We start from the raw sequence: 13,016 nt of genomic DNA on the forward strand, positions 1-13,016 counted from the left end.
CAGAGGATGAGGGCCAAACATTACTGAGCCTCGGCACAAAGGTTAAAGGATTAGAATCTATGAAATGTAGTGGTTCTCATTCTTTAGAATATCAGTGGTCTTAGTTTATCCCTCAACATTAATTTAACTTTGGGTCCCTGGTCCCTACACCAGGCAGGGACCCCTGGACCTGTTTGCCACGGACCCAAATCTTCTCAGCTGTTGCTGACATATGCTACTGTCTCTTCATGTGGTTCATTATGTTTGGCACATTGTCTGGGTCAGTTCTTATATCATAAGAAATTAATAATGTAAATAATGTTAATGCTAAATGCCCGAAAACCTGTTGATACTACAACAATGCAAAGGTTCTTAACCCTACAGTTTCGCACATATCATGTAACACTTGATTTCTACATTTTTTTGCAAAAAAACTCTCCAGAAAGTGCTAAATTTTTTCCTGGGGGGGCATGCCCCCAGACCCTCCTAGGGAGAGCCCCATCCTCCCACATATAACAAATCCCAATTTAAACCCTGAAGGATAAAGACCCAAAGAAATTGCTTTGCACGCGGCAAAATATGGGTTGCCCCCCCCAAATCTCACTCCAAGGTTTGGGGAAAAGTTGGCAGCTCTGCTAAGCCATGCGTGGTGGCTCTGTTGGGCTGTAGTTAGGCAACACTAGCTAGCTAGCAATAGAATGCTAAAATGCTCAAAGACACAATGTAAACATGCATGTCTGGCTCTGTTATACTTTGGTAAAATAGACAATTGTATCTCCCTTGGTAAAGACTCCTTGGCTTAAACTGGCATAACATGTGGGGTTCCTCAAGGTTCCCTTGTTGGACTTGTGTTGTTTAGTCTTTATATGCTGCTACTGGGAAAGATCATCAGAGAACATGCATGGGATTGCTTTTCATAGCTATGCTTATAACAATCACAACTGTACATTTCTTTACAACCCAATGGCAGTGGCCCTCTTGTTGAACTGGCTCAATGCACTGATCAACTTTTGAATGTCACATAAATTTTTGCATTTGAACGATTCAAACATAAGACAAAGGTTTTCGTTTTGGAGAAAAATCCCCAAAAGAGATACTAAGCAATCATTTTAAATCCTTGGCAGAATTTGTCAACGCAAAGCAATAAAAAAAGCTTCTAGATACCAATTTGAACGAATTGGGAATCTTACATCAGGAAGTTCACTACAACTACCTTTCATCCCCTTAGAAATATTATTTAAAGGGGATGACAGAATGCCCTCCTCTTCCTGCTAAATGGTCGGTGTGTGTGAGTAAGAGCACGGTCAGTAAGCTTGTATTGCACAAGCAATCTCTTGTGGAGCATTTATAACTTTGAAAAAAGACCCACAGGTTCCAATTAATCTTACAATGGAAACAAATGATAGAGTAAATAAACACCTATTATCGGCGAGTCTCCCGATTAGAGCTCCAGCCAGCCACATTTGCAAATCGCCATACATTTTCCTAAAATGGCACATATTTGAGCTCTACGTGGTTGATGTATCTCAGAAAAAGGTCTCTGAAGTGAATTTAGTAATGAAATGACAAACAATGACGGACAATGTATTAAATGTCAGTGTGTGTTATGTGGTGTGCTCCGAGCGGCATGGAGGGGATGGGCTGTGTGTTTGTGTGTGTGTGTGTTTTTTCAACCAACCAATCAGTGTGCAGCTCACATAAATATTCATGAGCATAATGAGCATTGCATGAGAAAAGCTCTTGTTTATTCACAAGGTAGAATTAGGGCTCATTGAATAGCATTATGGCCCATAGAATAGCACCCAATTTTACCAATGTTACACACCCTATTAGGAGACCTTAGGGAACAGTGTGACATACCCTATATAATCCTTCCATCACCCCTTTAAGTGCAGCCGTTTCTCTCCAAGGCAGATGCTGAGAGACTTACGCAAGCTTTTATCACCAGCATGATTACTGCAATGCTCTCCTTTCTTGTCTACCTAAGAAAGTTATAAATAAACTACAGATCATTCAGAAGGCAACAGCGCGTGTACTGCAAAAGACCAGTAGGAGAGCACACACCTCACCCGTCCTCAAGTCCCCACATTGGCTGTCCAGTTTTAAAATAGATTAAATAGATTTATGCTTCTGCATTGTGATTCTTTTGGAGTTCTGCGTCGGGGTTGAACTTTGCTTTGCGTGCATTTCACCGCCAGAAAGCTTGGGGGGTCAATCACGAAAGTCTAGGGAGAAAGAGAGAGAGTTACGGCAATTAGCTTCGGAGCAAATTGTGACTCTAGAGGCTTAGTGACAGAAACAAAGTTTCTCCCCTGTGTTTTCTGACAATCTGTAGCAGAAAAAAGGTAACCCTCTCCTTGATGTTATGTTGTTCATGCATGAAAACCAATAAATGAGGAGGAAGAAATCCAACGATACCAAGCCACAGCCAAGCATTACTTTTTTTTTTAAACAGCCTTTAGTGTCTTTGGTCCTCCTCAGAGCATCACAATCTGTAAATCTGTAAAACCTTAAAGGGGACCTTAAAACAACTTTTCAGTTTGTCATTCTCTTAAAAGGTCCAATGTGACTAATATAACTTTAAATAATTGCGTCATTTTTAGGGAAACATGTTAAGTTAATGGCAGTATTTTCTCTTTTTGAAATTTCCATTCCGTGACCGAACTTCTCTTTGTGTTTTGGCCTGTTTGTTGTTATCAACTGCCCAGTTTGACCAATTTGGTAAGCCTCTCTTCACACTCTCCCAGAGATAGACACTAATGCACCAAAACACAATAGATGTGCAGATGAACAGCAACCAAGGACAGCTTCTTGCAGCCCTCGGGCTGTGTGGGGAAAGGGCAAAATGACTTTGCAAGGGAGCCTTTTCTCTCAGTGTGGCTACTGTGAGCATAAGAGCATTAGAGACAAGAAAAATATACATAAGTGTTGCGCATGACAGCAGACAATACTACAGGAGGAACAGATCAAACTGTGATGCTAAAATGTTGGGAACATCTGTATCTCATGTGGCACTAAAATCAAGTTAAAAAAAGTCATATGTCAGAGGTTATTTTCAATTGCTATGATAAACGGCCTAAGTATAAAGATTCATTGTTCTGTTGCAACACAATTAACATACAAATCAAACTGTCAGATGGTTTTTGTGAGTGTGTGTGAATGTAATCTCTAACTGTAAATGCTGCCTTGCTGTCTGTGTTAAAAGAGCTGATTCTGTACAGGATTGACAAGCACTTTAAAAGTCCTCCACTTTGAAAACATGGCACACCTCTATTTTGAATACTGTAGCAACCTCTTACATGAATGCATAGGGAACTTTAACACAAGGTTCTGTTTTACTTTGACTGAAGACCTGCTGGAAAATTGGGTCTCAAATCCTTCTCGGATTGGCCGGAAAAGCCACAAAATGAGCCCATTGTGAAGATGTCAAACATTCGGTGCGCTCAGTGACAGGAGTAGTCCCAGGGGTTCAGACACATGCAAAAATAGATGGGCTTTGATTGATGGGCCAAAACAAAACCAAGTAATTCCATTGGAAGCTGTAATTTACATATTTAAAGAAGAGATCACCCTGTGAATGTGCGTGAGTGCTCCTGGAGTGTACACTGCAGTATATAATACATATATAATATATAGTTCCTTGACACAAACACAGTCAGTCCAGCTAGCTGTATCACATTACAGCTTGCAGAGATGACGAGGACACGTAAACATGAAATGTAATCTGATGATGCAGAGATGCGGAAGTCACATGACGCCTAATGACCTTGTCAGCTGCCACGGGGACGAGTTGATTGACAGGCCTTTCTCTCCAACAGCTGTCTCCCAGACGCCACTAGCCGAAGCACAAATAATGGCTCTCCTGGATTGGAAGAAGAAATGTCCTGGCATATTTCATCAGCGGAGAGAGTTTTGAGGATAAGAGGACAGTATACAAGTTGTTGGCATGGACCAGTTACCACTCACATCACAGGAAAATGCTACACTTTTGGGTTATGACAAACCAAAGACAAATCACAGCTATTACATAAGTCAACGGTCAGACCCTCTTAGCCATATCTGCTACATCTGAGGCCAGGGAGTATATTATGTTTTAACCTAGCCATTCATCATCAGCTATGTTTTGATTTTGGTGCAAAACCCCAAGTGTTTTAGGTCATGCCTGTAGGCCCATATTTGCTAGATAACAGCAGTGTTTTCAATCAGTTCAAATGTCAATCACGAAGATTTCTCAAACTGTATTTTGCAGCGCTTAACATCTTGGCATGATACTGTTTTGTCATGTCCACAGCTGCATACCACACATCATCACTAATGGGTCCCTGGCACAAGCTTGGGGGTCAAGAGGTCCAGCTGAGAGATGGCTTGACAGGATGACATCATTAGATCAGTGCCACTGGGCAGCGTGAGGGCATGCAGGTTGGCACCGCAGGGTGGAGGGCCAAAAATAACACTAGTGTAAATTTCCTCCTTCTCTTGGCCAATGGGAACAACCTACACTCTCTCGATCTAACACTTCGCTATCACGGTGTGTCTGGAAACCGACACCCAGCCTGATCCCACCAAATAAATGTGGTTGTGTCCAAAAGGGATGTTGAAATGCAAGGTTAACACTGTCTGTGTTGGCAGCATAATAAAAAACATGTGTTTGGTCCAATGCAAAGATGATATTAGAAGAGGTACTCTGCATCAGGGCACTCAGTGGGAATGCGTAATTTCATTCAAAGGCACATTAACTTTGAGACAGTTAATGATAGAGATGGAAACAATTCAATTTCAATTGGTGCGAGTTGAAGCGGGCGGAGATAGTTGCTACGGAGATAAGTCCTGTGAGCATGAGGTGTGACATATGCGTCACTGACGTTTTTTCTTTTTCATTTTAGTATTCCTCCCTCCTCTCATCTCTGTATCTCCGTCTTTTGTCTCTGCAACGTCAGACCTCATGTTAAAGCACCTCCCACCGTCACTGAGGAGACGGAGGTGGGGGCCTCGCCTGTTTCCCTTTTTCCAAAGATCACCGTCAATGTCATGTTCTCACATGTGATGAGTGGGGGAAAATATTCCTGACTGTCACCAAAGACATCTCCCTCCTGTTCACAGCTAGTCAGAAAGTGTAAGGATGTTCTGTCAGCGCATGCCACTCTGAGCATGCACACAGACACACACACACACACACACACACACACACAGACACACAGACTTGTGTGACATTTAAACTTTGTGTGGCATGTCACTTTTTCCCTAACAATGTCATGGAAAAAATATTTTGTGGTGATGGATGGATTCGGGTGACAGTTAGAGACACTACTTCAATTAGTTGATGGGTCTTACACACACACACACACACACAAACACACACACACACATCTATCTGTGTGTCTACCCCCGCTATCTCGTGCCGCAGAGTTATGCCAGAAAGGACACAAACTCACATTAAATGTATGAAAATCAATGTGAGATTGGTATCTAGGCCGGTCCATCACATTATACTGTAACATTCCTGCCACACGAACCTGTAGGTTATGATTCAAATGCCAACAAATTGTACTCGTGGTCATTTTCAGTTCATCATTAGTATACTGTAGATCATGTTTTCATAATTTGGGGATCAAAATCCATTTGACCATAAGTTGTCATTTAATTTTTTGTCAAGAGTTTGTGAAGAAAAGGATGCATGGGGAAGTGGGTTGGTGAAGAAATGCAGAAGCATGTGTTGTTGAACAAGTTGAACATGGCGGTGTCACTGCTGTAACAGCATCTGCATAAACCCTTCTGGAAGGGATGGCGTCGACCACAACGCCAAAACTTTGTTTTATGTAATATATAATATTCCCAGATCAATTCAGTGCAGGGACTTACTTTAGAAGCAGATAAATGTGCCGTTGCAACAAGGTCCTCCATTGATTTGTAGGCCATAATCCATCATGGAATTACACGGAATTTTAAAATAACTCACGTAATCTTCCCTTCACTCTGCAACTTTTCAACTCATGCCTCTTTCTTTCTGACAGCTGGAGCTTTAGAAAGAGCATTGAAATAATACATTTTATTTACTTCGCTGGGTGCCGTTGCAGCCCTTAGTAATCCGGCTTGAAACTTCAGAGACTTTGCACAAAAATTCCACAATGAGATATGCATATTTAGTCATCTCTTTGTATAAAACGTTAGCCAGAGCCATCTTGTCTGCTGACACACTGACTGATGATTGTGTCGACCAATCACATAAAGTCATATCAGAGACAGAGACCAGTGAAGTCTATTTGAAGCTCTTTTCCCGGTGGTGCGGAGCGTTACTGTGCAGCCTCCAACTGAGCTTGAAGACGTAGATGTGACGTGGGCAAGGTGTCTGACAGTTGTAAGTCTTCTGGTAGCTGTGCAAGAGAAATCTCAATCATTCCCAATCAGCAGAGGCGGGGAGGTAGGTATGTGTTAGGAGATAACATAGGCACAGACTAATTACTGCTAACTAACATGCTAGTTAACATTATCATAGGCATAGGCTAATTATTGATCTCAACAACGCTAGTTAACAGTAATTAAACTTAAACAGCTAATGGACGTCTAAACTCTGTTCGAACTTATCCTGTACTGTTCAGTAATTTCTCTACTGTGCGACAGTAAGTTGCGTGGTCATGACAAAAACGTTAGCCTTTTTTTTTTTTAAACGTCTGCTGCGCAGCCATTATGTGAGATAACAGAGACATAATGGAGCCTTTTATACATTACACATAATGTATTACACATACATACAGTCTTTAAAGGCTTCAGATGTAAAGGTATTCCTGTCAAAGTGACATCAAAATGAATGGCAGTCAATGGAATGCTAACGGCAGGTAATGGCTTGTTAGCATCAAAATGGCGCCATGATAGAACGTTACCCCCTTGATTGCAAGGTCCTGGAAGGGAGATAAAGAGAGGCCAGAATGAAGCCTGGAGCTTGAAATGAGTGTGATTTGGCCAACTGATTATTGTTCTCTGTGTGGTTTGTTACATTTTTGTGAGACTCATTTTCCATTTAGAAATTTTTTTATATTACAATTTATACATTCATGTGACATTTCTGCGGCATGCATATCCCGCTAGCCCAGATTATCCTGAAAACAGAGATGTCTGTAACTTGATTGGACGTCACAGAGTTGACGTTACACAGAGTTAACGTTACACAAGCTTCTTGGTTCTCTACACAAGAAGAACAAAAGATTGGGGGAAATTGTGGCTCAGATGTGAGTTAAAAAGAATGTTAATGTATGAACATCTCAATTTATAATTCCAGATCAACTAGTTCCACTAATAAGGGTTTACAGATTTTAGGTGTTGGGGGAAAAAAACAACCCTGATGTTGGACTACTCAGTCTCGGCAGTCTGAGAAACTTTCTAATGCTGCATTTTCCCATCCAAATGTGTCAAATTATTAATGCAATGCTCAAAAAAAGACAAAAGTGCGGATTGCGACTGCCTAAAAATGCAACACAAGAGAAAATAACAAGGACAGGACGGGATACCTGTGTCCTTTGTATACCAGGACAGGATACAAAGGACACAAAAGAGGAAGGGACGCAGCAGAGTGCCTCATTAAGCGACAAGTGAGTGAACTACAGGCTGAGATGCTGCACAAACACCGGGCAGGAAATGTCTAACCCCTGCTGCTTCCTCCTCTAATAGTCCCCATGATTTGAACTCCAATGGAGAGAAAACTCAGTTCAGAGAGACAAATGTCCCCATCAATTCTGCTCCAATCCAAGGGATTTGTCCCCAAGGAGCCACAGGAAGGACTTTTGCAATCACTCATGTCTCTCTCCCTTATCATTCACAACACCTTCTTGCCTGGCAAATCTCAGCGTGTCAAAGCCTAACCAGACTCCGCAGAGCATGTGTGTTATGTGTGTTGTGTGTGTGTAAGTAAGTGAGTGAGTAGGGGACATTGAGACATCTGACTGGGAGATGGATTGAAGCGGTGATGTGGCGGCAGCAGGATAGCGAGCGTGGAGAGGACAGCTACCGTGAAGCGTCTCCCTGTGCCCGTATTAGTCAAAGCTATTCAATATATCATCCTCCTCACCACTCGTGGCAAACCTCGACTCCGTTGTCATTCTGCCCTGAAGAGTGTGATGGATGGACTCCACTTGCTGTTCATCCCAACTCCATGAAAGAAGCAGTCCTGGGTGGAAAACGCCTTGGGACAGGCGGGCGTGGTTTACAGCACAATTCAGAAAGTCGCATTTAAAAAGTGGATATTCCTGGTTTACCTATAGGTAGGAGCCAGAGCAGGGCAAACACAAGCTAAACAGGAGAGTAATTATAGGACTCATATTCATCAGGTGTTCACAAACATGGCAAAGGAATGCTAATATTGCTCTGTACCTGCTGGATGTGTACAAGGACTACATGAACTTATAAGGTGATTGATTATATGTCATTAGCTATAATTACATCGCCCTGTTTTTGTCCAAATTAAGTGATATCGATTCAAAAATGCCTTGAGGAAACAGTCAAATTTGATGGAATTTCATAAACATCGACTCAAAGCAAATACGTTTGGTCTCATTGGATTTTATCTTGATCAATAAACTGATGGAAACGTTATTTGCCAAATAAATTGCCTAGTAAAGGGAACGCTGGCGAGATTGACGCCGCTCCGTCTGGCTTGTTTATTTTTAGTAATGTTACTTTTTCTCACAAAAACGTCGATCATTTTAGTTGATGTTCATACTTAGCTCAAGTTCAATAGTTATAGTTATACATAGCGACACATTTTTTCATCTCTCCACCGTCTTTTGTTTTTATACGGGGTTGGAGTCTTACCTTGGAGAAATACCTTAAAATGTCTCAAATCTATTCCATATACCAATTTGATTTGATTTCACAAAACAGCATGAAACGTTACTGCCACAGGTTTTTATTGGCTTTAAAGCGATTGGATGGAAACACACTTTCACCAGATTTATTCGCATGTTTTTTTTTACCGAACTTAACTTATGTTCACAGCTTGATTCCATTGCGACCAAAGTGGCCAAACAGTTTGCAATTGAGGGTTTCCATAAAGTAAATAAATACCCAGTAAGTACGGATTTGGTAAGTTACAAGTCAAAGGATATTTAGTCATTTAGTCCAGGTCACCATATTATAAAGTATGTTTCTATGTATTAAAGGAAAAAGGGCCTAACTGTACACATATCAGTAAATCAGGAAAATATTAAGGCAGTCAGTAAGTAATATCCTAAACATCATGACACAATGTCACTAGTCAATCCTGAACAGATGGGACGTTGGGACTGCCCTGGTGATGATGTCCTCCAATCAATCATTTGAGAAAGTGTAGTGATATTGGCACATGGGAGAATATTAAAGGTGAGCTATGACCTTTCCTGGATTACAGGCAGACCCAAATATGTGCTGAGACTGGAGGAGACGCCTCAATGCATCTTAAAAATATCCCTATAGTGTCTCCACCTGACCAGAGAGAGCAGGCTGAGAGGATAGTGCCTCGCTGCTGACATTTATCAGCCTGCGTTGACTGATGTCCCATGTGCCACTTCTTTCTCCTTGAAGCCCAATTTCAGTTTCATTTCGTTTGTTGACAAATTTCATCAGCTCAGACAAGACAACAGCGGAGCGGCTGTGAAGTTGTCTGGTTCGACCATTCAGGTAGAAATGTTAGCGCTCGCTTTGCACGCACTCACAAAATAGTGGAAAATTGCAAATTGTCTAGACAGGCAGAGAGTCCTTGAAAGGGAGTTTGTCCTCTGGTGTGGGACAAAGGTGGACCAGTTGTCAAACACTGCCCTCCAGTGGTGAAACGTGTAGCCTGTGAGGCAGAATGGCCTTTGTTGATGCCAGTTTAATCGCCTTTAACATACAGTTTTCCCCTTTGTATTCTCTTAAATAGCTTAGTTATCTTCTAGTTAAATCCTTGTATTATATATATTGTATACGTATAATATTTTCAATTGAAGGGATGGTGCAGCCATAAAAAGCATACATATTGGGTTGGAACAACAAAGAGTTGGAACAACACAGAATATATGTTAGCTTAGTTATTCTCTAGTTAAATCATCATGTTTCAAATGTCCCCACAGTATCATATATAATATCATATATACAGTAAATATATATCCTTGGTTTTTCCAACTCTTAGTAAAATATTGTTTCATGCTTTTTGTATTTTCTATGTTTTGGCGTCATTTTCCACACATTACCCCAAATTTGATTTGACATATTAAAAAGTTATCTTTGAAATTATTTTAAATAAAGTTCTGTGAACCATGTTTGGCTGGACAGCATAAAAAAACACTTTGTCTACAAATAAAAAAGATGTCAGATGTGAGACTTCTGCCATTAGACCAAAGTAAGTTTTTAACCGTCTGCAATGAAACTATGATATATACTAGACTCCACATTTGTAGAGCAGGTTTACGGGGACAACAACAATCACCAAAGTAGGCGTTTTCACTTGAATGTGGCCTGAAGGCATCATACATTTAGTCAACATATTTTTGAAACAGATAGCACAGTAACTAAAGTTGTGTGTTCCAGGCATAACAACGTTTAGTGTGTGTAGCTTTGGCAACGGTTTAGCATTTCCAAGTGTTTTCTAGATCTTTGTTGAAATCAAGCCACTTTGTGGGCCAAAAAAATGACCTGGTCTTCCTCCTAGTTTCAGCAAAAGGAGCGCAAACAATGCTCAAAAAGGCCTGATGACAGATGGTTCTTTGTTTTCCACAAATCTGGTAAGTGTCAAGTGAGGAAAAACGATTAAGTCCATTTCTTATTTCCAGGAGAGCAGCAGAAAAGCCTTGAGGCACTTTATAATGTAAGTCCTCCACCCGGCTGTATTTCCTTCAACATGACATGGGCTGCATTTGATTCCAAAACACCTGAATGAAAGATGGCTGCTAAACAAAGGGAAATAAGGATCCAGTTTATATGAATCAAGGAAAGAACTACATGTCTTTGTTATTCCTCCTTTCACATCGCACTTCCTTCCACCCTGTGGAGCATGTTGCCAACTTAACTTAACTTTTGACCAGAAAACTGTATTTTCAGGTTTACCATAGGCTGAGTGAACTCACTGAACTCATTGCACTTTAAATTTAAAGTTTTTCAAAATCTTTACTTTATTTGTGCTCTACTCCAATGCTGCAATGTGAAAAAAATGTTAATTTGCCCCTTTCACTACACTAGATTTGCCTTCTCCTACTATCTATTAGAAAGGATACAGTTGCATCTCTTTAGGAACTGTTCGTTTAAATTGATTTATAAACGGTATCATACTTTTGATCAGTAAAAATGCATTAAACAAAACCTGTGCTAGAGCTTTTGTGTTGATTACATTTCATCTTTTCCCTCTAACTACTTCTCCCATCAACCCTCCGAGGCCTGGGAGGGTGCAGTTCTTCATTCCAGCAGCTGATTTCTCTCGCACACATTCACAGCCACGGAGGGAACGTGCAATCACTAAAACCCGCTCTTGCCGTGATTGGATGGAATGAAAACCTGTTGACTCCCAGGTCTCAGTGACACGTGGTGATGAACAACTGCAGAACAAAAGGGAAAATCTACCTTTGCATTTCTACTTCTTGATTTTTGCAATATGCAGTATTTGAGTTGTGTTGCATCTCATTTGTCCTGGAGTTGAATGAGGGAGACTGTGTATGTCTGGCAACCATTCATCAATGTCTTCCCCTATCCACATAGAATAGAATAGATTAAATCTTTATTGTTCACCATGGTGGACATTTGTACAAGACAATGTACTCTTAACTGAGCATGTCAGATAGGACAAAATGAATGCCGCCGGCACCCCCCCGGCAGACGGACGACGACACTGAACACACCAAACAGACTTGAGTCACTCGCCAGACTGTCCGACGGCCAATTATCGGGTTGGTGCATCAAGACCTTATGAGTATCCCTCTGTTAGTCTACATTATGGGATGGGATGGTTGGGGTATCAGGACCTTAATATTATCCCTCTGTTAGTCTACATTGTGGGATGGGATGGTTGGGGTATCAGGACCTTAATAGTCTCCCTCTGTTAGTCTACATTGTGGGATGGGATGGTTGGGGTATCAGGACCTTAATATTATCCCTCTGTTAGTCTACATTATGGGATGGGATGGTTGGTATATCAGGACCTTAATAGTCTCCCTCTGTTAGTCTACATTGTGGGATGGGATGGTTGGGGTATCAGGACCTTAATATTATCCCTCTGTTAGTCTATATTATGGGATGGGAGGGTTGGGGTATCAGGACCTTAATAGTCTCCCTCTGTTAGTCTACATTATGGGATGGGATGGTTGGGGTATCAGGACCTTAATATTATCCCTCTGTTAGTCTACATTATGGGATGGGATGGTTGGGGTATCAGGACCTTAATATTATCCCTCTGTTAGTCTACATTATGGAATGGGACTGTTGGGGTATCAGGACCTTAATATTATCCCTCTGTTAGTCTACATTATGTGATGGTATGGTTGGTGTATCAGAACCTTAATAGTCTCCCTCTGTTGGTCTAAACTATGTGATGAGATGGTTGGGGTATCAGGACCTTAATAGTCTCCCTCTGTTAGTCTACATTATGGGATGGGAGAAAAAAACACTCTTGGTTGTTTTTGTGACAGTGATGGCATTTGGCTATAAAATGCGAAAGGATGCAAATTTACAAATCCTAGGAATCCTACTATGGTCATGCCAAGACCCGCCTTTCAATAGCATCCACACACTACTATTGGCCAAGCGTCCATGTCTACATGTACAGGTCCTATCCCCTGTCGGCTATCCTAACCTTAAACACTCAAGCTGTCAATGCCTAACCCCAACCAATCGAGTGCTAGTGAAGGGCGGGTCTTGGTAGTATTTGTATTATTGCCATTAGGATGGGGAAATTAACTCACCAGTCTGTTGCAGACTCTGCTAGCATACTGCTAACCACCTGCCCACTCTGCTAGCATACTGCTAACCACCTGCCCAATGTTACCAGCATACTGCTAACCACCTGCCCACTCTGCTAGCCTACTGCTAACCACCTGCCCACTCTG

General features: G+C 41.4%; 1 long non-coding RNA gene across 1 annotated transcript in view; it reads left to right on the forward strand.

Annotated features, from left to right (window-relative positions):
* The first annotated feature begins 1,786 nt into the window (after nt 1–1,786).
* LOC117943750 overlaps nt 1,787–13,016 on the forward strand; it is a 15,757-nt gene continuing 4,527 nt past the window's right edge. The window contains exons 1-2 of the long non-coding RNA XR_004656423.1: nt 1,787–1,868; nt 3,910–3,916. This is a non-coding gene — a long non-coding RNA (uncharacterized LOC117943750). The remainder of the gene's footprint in view (nt 1,869–3,909; nt 3,917–13,016) is intronic.

Source organism: Etheostoma cragini, chromosome 4, assembly GCF_013103735.1.
Source record: "Etheostoma cragini isolate CJK2018 chromosome 4, CSU_Ecrag_1.0, whole genome shotgun sequence".
NCBI lineage: Eukaryota > Metazoa > Chordata > Actinopteri > Perciformes > Percidae > Etheostoma > Etheostoma cragini.